Consider the following 14209-nt stretch of genomic DNA (forward strand, 5'->3'; position numbering starts at 1 on the left):
TGTAGTACCATCATGGAAGCTGAAGAATTTAACCTTAATAAGTAAAGAATGTCCTAAATTGGTTTCAATAATGGTAACCATGAAACTAATGAATTGTGGAGGGAATTTGCTGTCATTACCAAGTGACATTGCCTGGTCTATTAATCAGTTGTAGTTGTGGACATGCACATGCACATTCAGCGGCTGAGCACTGTCAATTCACTGATGGGAATACATGAGAGACAGAGACACTGAATGTACCTTCAACACAAACGTCAGGCATCAACAGGGCCTGTTGTGCAGCATGACTCCTGATAATAAAGATCCAAAACAAGACCCTGGAAAATGTGGATCATGAATCAGAAAGGAGCAGGAGATGGTAATTCTGTTTTTACAGCCTGTGCTAAAATTTGTTAAGATCCTACACACATTGCTCTCTGCACATTGAGGCCCCATGAACCTAAAAATATATTTGTCTCCTTCTCAAATATTTCATTTTATAAACTCTAGTGAATACAAGTCTAATCTGTCCAATCTCTCCTCATTGGATAATCCCACCATCCCAGCTATGAATCTGATGACCGCTATGAATCTCCTTCTATGACATATATTTTGTTTTATGTAAAGAGAACAAAACAAAATATAGGTCTCCAGATCCGTTTTCATCAATTGTTGTAAGGAATCCATGCTCCTGCACTCAAATCATTTTGCTACGAGGCTTGGAATACCATTTGCTTTCTTAACTACTTGCTGCATTGCACGTTGGTTTTCAGTGACTGATGAATTTTCCATTCATTTCCCCATAGAAAACTTCTTTAATTTAATTCCTAAATCATTCATCTCTAATTTGTGGCCCTCTAGTCAAAGATTCATCATCCAGTGGAAATAAGTTTCTTTGTGAACTCTCTGTTCTGTTTAATAGTTTGAAAGATTCAATCAAACCACTTTGAACCTCTGACTTCCAGGAAATATAGGTACAGTCTGTCTGATCTTATCGCAAAATTTTACTTGATGGAATAACTCTTTGGGCCTCCATTGCTTAAAGTATATCTATTGAACATTTAAGAAGTGCTGTGTTTTATTATTTTAATGTAGCTTCATATGACTACAGTGAAATCTATTTGACACAGTTTTGCCCATTTGCTTAATCTTTTAATCTTGCAATATAATGGTCATATTCACAGTGCAACCTATTATTGAGTCATTGGTGGAGATGGATAGTGGCTTCCTATCCCATTACCAGAATGGTTTTCAAATATTAAGAATAGTTGCAGCCCTTAAAGAAAATTTTACAGAACCATAAGCCACACCTGCGATTTGAATCTTTGTCCTTATCCCCTTCGTCACTGCATCAGTCCCTTAACCACATCAATAACCTGTCTTCAGTTTTATGAGTTTACTAGACGGGCATGGACCCGTTGGGTCCTAATCTCTCCTGCGGGCCCGGCAACTGCGCAGCAACCCCCGTTGGGTGCAAACCTCTTCTACGGGCCCGGCAACCCTCCATCCAAACCTCTCCTGCGGGCGCGACAACCCCCGTTGGGTGCAAGCCTCTTCTGCAGCAGCAGCTCGGCCGTGACGGCCATCGTGTTTGACCCTCTGCCACCGCACTGCACCATGGGAGGAAGGTCAGGCGCGGGGCATGCCGGTAAGGGTGCCAGTCCTCCGGCAGGAGGGGGGGGAGTGCATTTATTAAAGTTTATTAAGTTAATTGTTTTTAAATGTAACTAAACTTGATCAATTGAGACCGCAGGGGAATGGTGGGTGGGGTGGGTGTAAAATAGTTGCGCTACCGTGTACCTTTTTGGCTGTATTTTGGGCACGTACTAAAATGCAATATATATATATATACACAAGATGAAAGTTTTAGTAACATACTAGGCCAAGTGGGCCCGTCCTCAGGGTTTCCATTGTAACCGGGAGGGGGGGAGGGAGGGAAGGGGGAGGGAGGGAGGGGGTTAGGAGGGAGGAGTGGAGGGGGGAGGGAGGGGTGGAGGGATGGAGGGGGGGATGGAGAGGGGGGGGAAGGAGGGGGGGGGGAAGGAGGGGGGGGGGGAGGAGGGGGGAGGGAGGGGGAGGGAGGGAGGGAGGGGGAGAGGGAGGGGGGGGAGGGATTGGGACCTCCCCTTTTCCCAGTACCCCTCTTTCCCCCACCACCAAGCCCCCTCCGCACGACCCCTTTTGTCCCCCTCCCCAGTCCCCATTCTCTCTCCCCAGACACACTCTTACTCTCCCCCACCCCCCCCTTTCCCCAGCACACCCCTTTCCCCTACTCTCTCTTGCCCCCAGCACCAACCCCCCACCCCCGCTGTCCCCCTCCCCAGTCCCACTCTGCCTCCTCCCACCCCCACTCTCTCCTCCTCCCACCCTCCCCATTGCCCCCACCGTTACTCTCCCCCACCCCCCTTTCCCTACCAGCCCCCCCCTTCCCTTGGTCCCTGCGAAAAGCACTTACGGATCGTGCAGGGAGGAGGAGGGAGCTGCGGAGCGCGGCCGTTACTGTGGCCGAGCCCGGACTACTGGAGACGGATAGGGCGGCGGCGCGCTTGGTCCTGGCGATATCGGGGAGAGGGTCTCCCGGGTGTGGGAGAGAGGAGAGAAGCAAGGGGAGAGAGGAGAGAAGCAAGGGGAGAGAGGAGAGGGGAGCCGGTGATCGCGGGCGGGCTGCTCCGCTAACGGCGTCCATGTCGTTGGTGCGAGTGAGGAGAGGCCACGCGTGCGCACAGACGCACAGCAGCGCCACGCTGAAAACCTTCAATAAATCAGTAGGAGGGGGGGCAGGGTGAGCTCATCTCACAGGGGCATTGTGACGTCACACGCTGAAGGCCTTCAATAAAAGGCTTGAATTTTTTTTTTTTAACTTTAAAACCTCTGTAACTTAAAATATATACGACCGAATTAAATAAAAATATCATTTTCCAGCAGCGTTCAGCGTGGTGATTAAGGTGGTGCAAAAATTGTGGCGCTACGGTTCACCGTTTTTCCGAAATCAGCCGAAATCACTGTTATCTACATAGATAGATAGAAGATAGATAGATGAGTTTCAGCTTCAGTTATTGGTCTGTTGTGAAGAACCTTTACAAGTATGTATCCATAGTCTCCCATGTACAATAACAAACATTTCAAAGAATACAATGCTTTGACAGTCATAATGAACCTTTCCAAATCCCACGCCAACTCTTCCCAATCAACAGAAAATCTTCAGTAAATTCAGTCACTCTATCTTTAATTATGAATGCCATAATTTGCCAGCAGCATGAAGGGCTGGAAAAATGCTGTGGTGAATTGGCTAATGAGGAGGGAGGGAACAATAGACAGATGTGTAGCTGAATGGTTGTTGCAAATGGGAGGACTAGATTTGTGAGGATTGATGGGTAAAACAGAACATTAAAAGCTTAATTTATCACTAATAAAGTATTTAAGTCTATTGATTTGCAAGGATAAGAAACAATTTGATACAGTGGATAAATCAAATGGTCTTCATCTTAATTGTAATCATTGTACTTAGAACAAACGGATGTAGTTCCTGTTAAATAATGTAAAAGAGATTAATTATTGGACTGAAAATTACAATGCTATTCCAATTGATGCCTAAATAATTTCCTCTGTGGACATAGTTCCCTTTCAATCTATCCAGTTAGCTTTGCCAGAGGCCAGCAGATATAGTAAAAGGTACATCACTGGGCAATGGTTTTGGTTTAGGTTTGCGTTTATTATTGTCACGTGCACTGAGGTACAGTGAAAACCTTTGTTTTGCATGATATCCAGACAGTTTTAACAAGCATCTCCCCCCCTCCTTCCTTCAAACGAGATGCCCAAAGATACAGGTATGTGGCTGAAATGCAACTAGAATGTGAGAAGCAGCCCCTTGAAATGCTCAAAAAAGGAATGCAACCTCTCACACTCTGTGTAGACAGTACATGGACCACTGATTCTTCCAGCTACAGAAATGCCAACTGTGCAGTAGTCCATCTTCGGGGGGTAGTGTGAATTGTGAGGAAGATGCAATAAGGCTGCAGGGTGACTTGGACAGGTTGTGTGAGTGGGCGGATACATGGCAGATGCAGTTTAATGTAGATAAGTGTGAGGTTATTCACTTTGGAAGTAAGAATAGAAAGGCAGATTATTATCTGAATGGTGTCAAGTTAGGAGGAGGGGGAGTTCAACGAGATCTGGGTGTCCTAGTGCATCAGTCAATGAAAGGAAGCATGCAGGTACAGCAGGCAGTGAAGAAAGCCAATGGAATGTTGGCCTTCGTAACAAGAGGAGTTGAGTATAGGAGCAAATAGGTCCTTCTACAGTTGTACCGGGCCCTGGTGAGACCGCACCTGGAGTACTGTGTGCAGTTTTGGTCTCCAAATTTGAGGAAGGATATTCTTGCTATGGAGGGCTTGCAGCGTAGGTTCACTAGGTTAATTCCCGGAATGGCGGGACTGTCGTATGTTGAAAGGCTGGAGCGATTGGGCTTGTATACACTGGAATTTAGAAGGATGAGGGGGGATCTTATTGAAACATATAAGATAATTAGGGGATTGGACACATTAGAGGCAGGAAACATGTTCCCAATGTTGGGGGAGTCCAGAACAAGGGGCCACAGTTTAAGAATAAGGGGTAGGCCATTTAGAACGGAGATGAGGAAGAACTTTTTCAGTCAGAGAGTGGTGAAGGTGTGGAATTCTCTGCCTCAGAAGGCAGTGGAGGCCAGTTCGTTGGATGCTTTCAAGAGAGAGCTGGATAGAGCTCTTAAGGATAGCGGAGTGAGGGGGTATGGGGAGAAGGCAGGAACAGGGTACTGATGGAGAGTGATCAGCCATGATCGCATTGAATGGCGTGGCTGGCTCGAAGGGCTGAATGGCCTACTCCTGCACCTATTGTCTATTGTCTATTGTCTATTGTCTAATATGTATGGCATTGCTCTGTGCAACACTTTCACCCTAGGTCCCCAATGTAAAGGGGGATGAGACCTCCATTGGGGAAAGCTGCACTACGATGGGGCCATACAGTCGACAAGGCTGAGGGTGTGTAGGAGCAGCCTGTACAGAAAATATCTCTGTGTGGCATAGAATGGCATAGACAGCTTTCTGGAAAAACAGTCCATGATGATTTTGGGACCTGGGCCCAATTAGCATTTACAGCAGAATGAAAGTCAGCTTGGTTGGGATCACTGCAGTCACAGCCTTATGATGCATTCGGGTTCAGCCATGAGACCAAGCGGCATGGAACTCACTGCTCCACCATCCAGTCCTTCCCTTCGTCTGCTCTCCCTGGCCACCAAAGTGCTTTCCCCCACTGGCGTGAGGTGACCATGTCGCAATGTCTGAAAAGGTCCAGGTACAAGACAGGCTTCTCCCACAATGCAGAATGGTTCATGCTTGCCAACAGGACATGCATGCTGTCAACATCAGCACATAGTCCAATCAACCTTCAGTAGGTCCTCCCACTAAAATCTCCTAAACTCTCAGGTGGATCCCCACCCTGCCATTTATCCAGTGAGCAGAATTTGGACCTGTGATCTCACGTACACACCTCTCAGTGTGCCCTTCTCCTCTTTGTATGTCTCCACAGGGCCAGGCCCTCGACAACCCAGCCCAGATGGGATTCCAAGTTAAACTCTTTCCCTCTCAAGATGCCTGATCCCGGACTTCTGCCTTTTAGGCGTTCCCTTCGGGTACTCCTGGCGGAAGGCATGGAAGCAAATCCTATGCACATTTCGTTAGAAGGGGAAGTCCTCCTACATCCTTCTTCAGTTGTCCTATAATGGGCATTTCATATCCTGGAATTGCTTGTCCTCCAGTGGCCAATTGTTAAAGTGCCTGTCCAGAGGCTGCACCTGCAAGCAGGCCAAATTAGCTCCACTCACACCAGGCGGGCCGCTGAGATGCAGAAACCGTACACCTGCAAAATGTATAGATGGTCGATTTGAGAGTCTCCTCCCCCAGGCCTCCAGGTGAACGTGCTGGAGTCAGGATGGAAAGTTTGCCAAACATTTTCCAAGTCAAGGCAACTGCATGTTTCTCTCAACTTCTCCGCCGACCCTCAGCCACTGTGGGGACCTGAACAATCCCTCTCCTCGAGGGTACAGTTGATGCTCATCAGGAAGATACAAGTTTCTGCTACCAATGGACCTCAAAAGAGCACACATTTTATGAAAGAAGCAGGGTGATACAGAGGTAAAGCTGCTGCCTTACAGCGTCAGAGACACAAGTTCGATGCTGACTATGGGTGCTGTCTGTACCTTCTACCCGAAACCGGCGTGAGTTTTCTCGGGGAGCTCCGGTTTCCTCCCACACTCCAAAGACGTACAGGCTTGTAGGCTAATGGGCTTGGTAAAATTGTAAATTGTCCCGAATGTGTGTAGGATAGTGTTAGTGTGCGGGGATCGCTGGTCAGCGCAAACTCAGTGGGCCGAAGGGCCTGTTTCCGCACTGTATCGCTAAACTAAACTAAACTAAAGATGTGCCTGCATTGCGCTGGGAAGGGAAGGGGTGAACACTCCACCAAAGTGCCAATAGCAAGGTAGACAAATGGCCAATGTTGATGAACGCAGATATCATGTCAGGAGCTACATCTTGCCAGTAGATGGTGCCACTGTACCCTCCTCCACTCTCCTTCTCAGGAAGGTGCATGCACTTGGCGATCTCCAGAACAGATCTGCATCTCCGCTTATGCTTTCCTTCCCCCTGCTTCTCTCTCCATTGGAAAACTGGCAGCAGATGAGGAAAACATTGACGGGACATGTTTTCCGGCACACTGAGCAGGTCTGGGGAGGAGCTCCAACCAGGAAGGAGGAGCTCATTAAGTTTAAATAACGGGACAATAAATATAACAACCACCAAGAGCAGCGGCCTCCAGGGCTAACAACTGGCATGACCATGTGAGGTACAACTGGTTGAAAGTTACAATGATAGATCAGTGAAACCGCTAGTCTGAATGCTGCAAATACTAAGGCTTTTCAAAAGGGAAATCCTGCCCATAGTGAGCCTTTTGCTGTCCAAATGTCTTTTAAATGTTATTGTACTTGCCTCAACTACTTCTTCTGTTCTGGCAGCTTGTTCAATTTACCCACAACCCTCTGGGTTGCTATTAAATTATTCCCCACTCACCTTTCACTTATGATCTTGATGGTGGCCGATTAGGAAAAGGGGAGATGCAACGAGACCTGGGTGTCATGGTACACCAGTCATTGAAAGTAGGCATGCAGGTGCAGCAGGCAGTGAAGAAAGCGAATGGTATGTTATGAGGAGATTTGAGTATAGGAGCAGGGAGGTTCTGCTGCAGTTGTACAGGGCATTGGTGAGACCACACCTGGAGTATTGCGTACAGTTTTGGTCTCCTAATCTGAGGAAAGACATTCTTGCCATAGAGGGAGTACAGAGAAGGTTCACCAGATTGATTCCTGGGATGGCAGGACTTTCATATGAAGAAAAACTGGTTAGACTCGGCTTGTACTCGCTGGAATTTAGAAGATTGAGAGGGGATCTTATAGAAACTTACAAAATTCTTAAGGGGTTGGACAGACTAGATGCAGGAAGATTGTTCCCGATGTTGGGGAAGTCCAGAACAAGGGGTCACAGTTTAAGGATAAGGGGGAAGTCTTTTAGGACCGAGATGAGAACGTTTTTTTTCACACAGAGAGTGGTGAATCTGTGGAATTCTCTGCCACAGAGGGTAGTTGAGGCCAGTTCATTGGCTATATTTAAGAGGGAGTTAGATGTGGCCCTTGTGGCTAAAGGGATCAGGGGGTATGGAGAGAAGGCAGGTACAAGATACCGAGTTGGATGATCAGCCATGATCATATTGAATGGCGGTGCAGGCTCAAAGGGCTGAATGGCCTACTCCTGCACCTATTTTCTATGTTTCTATGATTAGTTCTTGATTTCCCTACCTTTGCAAAATGAATCTGTGCATTCATTCTGTCTATTCTCTTCAAGATAATTCCTCAACTTCCTGCACTCCAAGAAATAAAGTCCCAGCTTGCCCAACCTCTTCCTATACCTCAGATCCTTGAGTCCAGGCAACATCCTCGTAAATCTTCAATGCACTTTCCAGCTTAAAGGCATCTTTCCTACGCCAAGGTGACCAAAACTGAACACAATACTCCAAGTGTTGCCTTGCCAACGTCTTGTACAACTGTAACATAATGCCTTAACCTTTATACTCAATTCTCTATTAATGAAGGCCAGCATGCCAACAGCCTTCTTTACCATCCTATCTCCCTCCAAGACCACTTTCAAGGAACTATATACTTGTACTGATGAATCCATCTGCTCTGCAACACTCCCCAGGGATCTATCCTGTGAAGGTCCCAACCGAGTTCGAGCCCAAATTGCAACACCTCACAGTTAGCTGAATTCAACTCTATTAGCCACTCCTCACCCCACTTACCCAGCTGTTCAAAAATCCTCTGTAATTCTTGGTAACCATTTTCACTGACTATGATACCGCTTATTTTAGTGTCATCTGCAAAGGTATTAAACGTGCCTTGAACATTCTCATCCAATATATCCGTTGATGTAGATGACAAACAGCAACCGGCCCACCACCTATTCCTGAGGCATACCACTAGTCAAAAGCTTCCAGTCCGATAAACAACTTTCCATCACCACCCTCTGTTTCAATTGGCAATAGACAATAGGTGCAGGAGTAGGCCATTCGGCCTTCGCGCCAGCACCGCCATTCACTGTGATCATGGTTGATCATCCACAATCAGTACCCTGTTCCTGCCTTCTCCCCATATCCCTTCACACCGCCATCTTTAAGAGCTCTATCTAACTCTCTCTTGAAAGCATCCAGAGAATTGGCCTCCACTGCCTTCTGAGGCAGAGAATTCCAGATTCACAACTCTCTGGGTGAAAAAGTTTTTCCTCGTCTCCATTCTAAATGGCCTACCCCTTATTCATAAATTGTGGCCTCTGGTTCTGGACTCCCCCAACATCGGGAACATTTTTCCTGCCTCTAGCGTGTCCAATCCCTTAATAATCTTATACGTTTCAATAAGATTCCCTCTCATCCTTCTAAATTCCAGTGTATACAAGCCCAGTCGCTCCATTCTTTCAACATATGACAGTCCCGCCATCCCGGGAATTAACCTACGCTGCACGCCCTCAATAGCAAGAATGGCCTTCCTCAAATTTGGAGACCAAAACTGTACACAATACTCCAGGTGGTCTCACTAGGGCCCTGTACAACTGCAGAAGGACCTCTTTGCTCCTATACTCAACTCCTCTTGTTATGAAGGCCAATATTCCATTAGCTTTCTTCACTGCCTGCTGTACCTGCATGCTTACTTTCAGTGACTGATGAACAAGGACACCCAGATCTCATTGTACTTCCCCTTTTCCAAACTTGACACCATTCAGATAATAATCTGCCTTCCTGTTCTTGCCACCAAAGTGGATAACCACACATTTATCCACATTAAACTGCATCTGCCATGCATTTGCCCACTCACACAACCTGTCCAAGTCACCCTGCTTTCCTACAATGAAAGCAATTCTGTGTAGTTAGCTAGCTCTCCCTGGATCCCATGTGATCTAATCTTCCGCAGTCTACCACATGGAAACATTTCAAAGGCCCTGCTGAAGTCAGTATTGAGTATAGAAGTCGAGAGGTCCTTTTGCAGTTATATAAGACGTTGGTAAAGCTGCATTTAAGGTATTGTGTTCAGTTCTGGGAAACATATTATAGGAAAGAGTTTATGAAGCTGGAGAGGGTGCGGAGAGGATGTTGCTAGGACTCGAGAGCCTGAGCTGTACGGAGAAGTATAATAGGCTGGGACTCTATTCCTAGGAGCACAAGAGGATGAGGGGTGATCTTATAAAGGTGCACAAAATAATTAGATGAATAGATCGGGTAGGCCAAGGCAGACTGAGTGTAAGTATTCAGTGAAACGATCGCCCAGTCTGTGCTTGGTCTCGCCAATATATTGGAGTCCACACCGAGAGTAACAGATACCGTAGATGAGATTGGAGAAGGTGTAAGTAAATCTCTGCCTCAACTAAAAGGACTATCGGTATCCCTGGATGGAGTCGAAGGAGGAGGCATAAGGACAGGTGTTGCATCTCCTGCAGTTGCAGGGGAAAGTACTTGGGGAGGGGGTGGCCTGGGGGGAAGGGATGAGTGAACCAGGGAGTTGTGAAGGGAACGGTCTCTGCTAAAAGTGGAAAGGGGTGGAGATGGGAAGATGTGACTAGTGGTGGGATCTCATTGAAGGCAGTGAAAATGTTGCTGAATTATGTGCTGTATGCGATGACCGATGAAGTGAAAAGTGAAGACTTAGGGGAACTCTGTCCCTGTTACGACTGGGAGGAGTGGAAACAAGAGTGGAGCTACAGACTACCAAGATGACCTGTGTGAGGGCCTCATCTATGATAGAAGAGGGGAACCCTTATTCCCGAAAGAATGAATTATAGTGTGGCCTGCCATGGATAACGGCAAACCATTATAGACCTCCAAGCTGCCAAAGTTATGATACTTCCAAACACACAGTTCCTCTATTTCCCTCAATCCAGTCACTCCCATAATCACAAGTACACAGAGTACATTTAACAGGACATTGTCTCTACCAAAAACCTAACAGTTTACTTCCCCCATAACTGTAAGGATGTCTCTTGCATACATAAGTCTAACAGTTTCTCAATGGAAAAATATTGAGGTATTTGAAATTCACATCCTGACCTGCGAAAGCCCAAACTACCACAAGATGGCCTTAATTGTCATTAACACCCTCATTGTAATGACATTGTTAAGCATTCCCTTTTTGAGCAACTCCCTCTGATTCTAGCTGTATGGCACCTCATCATGAGCATCCAATAAATCTGTGTCCCTGTGTCAAGTCAGAAGAGGACTACTTTCGTCTGGGACCTGCACTCTGCATTACATGCTACCATAACAATTGTAGCAATTACTATGTTTCAATAGAGAAAATGGGGCTAGCTTTGGTAGGCAACTTGGTCGATGAGTTGGACCAAGTGTAGGAAAAATACTGCAGATGCTGGTTTAAATCGATGGTAGATACAAAATGCTGGAGTAACAGAGTGGGTCAGGCAGCATCATGGGAGAGAAGGAATGGGTGACGTTTCGGGTCGAGAACCCTTCTTCAGTCTGATGTCAGGGGAGGAGGCAAGACAAAGATAGAATGTAGTCGGAGACAGGAAGGCAGTGGGAGAAATGGGAAAGGGGAGGGGATAGAGAGGGAAAGCAGGGACTATCTGAAGTTAGAGAAGTCAATGTTTATACCGCTGGGGTGTAAACTACCCAAGCAAAATATGAGGTGCTGTTCCTCCAATTTGCACTGGGCCTCACTCTGACTATGGAGGAGGCCCAGGACAGAAAGGTCAGATTGGGAATGGGAGGGGGAGTTGAAGTGCTGAGCCATCAGGAGATCAGGTAGGTTAAAACGGAGGTGTTCAGCGAAAGGATCGCCAAGCCTGCGCTTAGTCTCGCCAATGTAGAGAAGTTGACACCTGGAACAGCGGATACAGTAGATGAGGTTGGAGGAGGTACAGGTGAACCTCTGCCTCACCTGGAAAGACTGTTTGGGTCCATTCGAGTCCAGGGGGAGGTAAAGGGACAGATGTTGCATCTCCTACGGTTGCAGGGGGAAGTACCAAGGGAGGGGGTGGTTTGAGTGGGAAGGGACGAGTGGACCAGGGAGTTCCAGAGGGAACGGTCTCTGTGGAAAGCAGAAAGGGTTGGAGATGGGAAGATGTGACCAGTAGTGGAGGTGGCGAAAATGTTGGAGGATTATATGTTGTATGCGATGGCTGATGGGTGATGGGGTGGAAGGTGAGAACAAGGGGGACTCTGTCCTTGTTACGAATGGGGGGAGGGGGAGCAAGAGCGGAACTGCAGGATATTGAGGAAACCTTAGTGAGAGCCTCATCTATAATGGAAGAGGGGAACCCCAGTTTCCTAAAGAATGAGGACATCTCCGATGCCCTGGTATGGAACGCCTCATCCTGGGCGCAGATGTGGCGTAAATGGAGGAATTGGGAGTAGGGGATAGGGTCTTTACAGGAAACTTCAAGATAGCTATGGGAGTCAGTAGGTTTGTAGTAGATGTCGGTCAATAGTCTGTCTCCTATGATGGAGACGGTGAGATCCAGAAACGGTAGGTAGATGTCTGAGATGGTCCAAGTATATTTAAGAGCAGTATGGAAATTAGTGGTGAAGTTGATGAAATCAGTGAGTTCTGCATGGGTGCAGGAGGTAGCACCAATGCAGTCGTCAATGTAGTGGAAATAGTGTTCGGAGATAGGGCCAGTGTACGCCTGGAACAGGGATTGTTTGACGTACCCTACAAAGAGGCAGGCATAGCTAGGGCCCGTCTGCCAGGATAGTTCTGTGTGTGGATTTTGGGAAAAATATAAAATCGGGCCTTGCGGGGTTGGGGAACGATAAGCTTGGAGGGCTTAGAGGGCAGAGAGCCGGAAGTGATTAAATCAGTAATGGTGTTTGAGATTAAGGCTCGATGCTTGTCTGTGGGGTCATGGTCCAAGGATAAGTAAGAGATGTCTGAGAGTTGTTGCTTGGCCTCAGTCCGGTAGAGGCCAGTGCACCAGACTACCACGGCACCTCCCTTGCCGGCGGGTAAATCAAACCCGCCGACATGTTCATGTCCCATCGAATTAATTTCCACATACCTCGACTCCATCCTTTCCAGGTGAGGCAGAGGTTCACCTGCATTTCCCCTAACCTCATCTACTGTATCCGCTGTTCCAGGTGTCAACTTCTCTACATTGGCGGGACCAAGCACAGGCTCGGTGATCGTTTCGCTGAACACCTCCACTCAGTCCGTCTTAACCTACCTGATCTCCCAGTGGCTCAGCACTTCAACTCCCCCTCCCATTCCCAATCTGACCTTTCTGTCCTGGGCTTCTTCCATTGTCAGAGTGAGGCCCAGCGCAAATTGGAGGAACTGCACCTCATATTTCGCTTGGGTGGTTTACATTCCAGTGGTATGAACATTGATTTCTCTAACTTCAGATAGTCCCTGCTTTCCCTCTCTATCCCCTTCCCAGTTCTCCCACTAGTCTTCCTGTCTCCGACTACATTCTATCTCTGTCCCACCCCCTCCCCTGACATTAGTTTGAAGTGGGGTCTCGACCCGAAACGCCGCCCATTCCTTCCCTCCCGAGATGCTGCCTGACCCACTGTGTTTCTCCAGCATTTTGTGTCTACCTTCGAGTTGGACTAAGTGGTCCATTTCCATGCTGCATAGCTCGGTCACTCCATGACTATCTGGAATAGATACTACATGGCCAGGTGACTTCCATGAAAAGTGTCCAGGGAGAATGTCCAAAATTAAATAATTCTCAAGGGCCTGATAATCAATACCCCAGAATTTTGAATGAGGTAACTCTAGAGGTAAAGGATAATTAGTTGATTTCTTTCAAAATTGTATAGATTTTGGAATGAGTCCTGTGGAGTGGATGACAGCAAATATGACCAAATATGAAAGGAGAAAGAGAAAGCAGGGGACTACCAGTGGGAGGGGGATGCTGGAAGCTATACAAAAGGCATAGAGATGTAGACCTGTATAGCATGGCAACAGGGCCGTCACCTTTTATTTTCCATGCCGACCTAGTTGGCATTCTGGGTTGTTCCATTTGTCTATATTTGGTTCATATCCCTCCAATCCTTTCCTATCCATATATCTGTCCAAGTGGTATGGAAATTCATAATTGTACCAATTTTTACGGCTTCCTCTGACAGTTTACTACAAAGTCAGACTAAACAGTGTAAAGCTTGCCCCCGAGGCCCCTCTTAAATCCCTCCCTTCCCACCTTAAGCCCATGCCTTCATGTTTTAAAATCCTCAATTCTGGGAAGAAGTCTGGGAGCATTCACTGCACCCATGTCCCTCACAATTTTGTACACTTCAATAAGGTCACCGTTCATCCTTCTACACGCCAATGAGAAAAGTCTCAGCCCATCTAGCCTCTCCCTATAACTCAAGCCTGCAAGCCCGGGCAACATTCTGGTGAATCTCTTCTACACTCTTTCCAACGTAATAACAACCTTCCTATTGCTGGTGACCAGAATTGCACACAGACTCCAAGTGTGGTCTCACCAAGAACTTCAATAGCTATATCATGTTGTCCCAATATTTGTCCTCAATACCCTTCCCAATAAAGACAAATGTGCCAAATACCTTCTTCACCACCCTGTCCTCCTGAACTGCCAATTTCATCATGTGCAGCAGTTGAGATTAGTTTATCTTGGCAGCA

The sequence above is a fragment of the Rhinoraja longicauda genome, chromosome 8 (genome assembly GCF_053455715.1).
Source record: "Rhinoraja longicauda isolate Sanriku21f chromosome 8, sRhiLon1.1, whole genome shotgun sequence".
Lineage (NCBI taxonomy): Eukaryota > Metazoa > Chordata > Chondrichthyes > Rajiformes > Arhynchobatidae > Rhinoraja > Rhinoraja longicauda.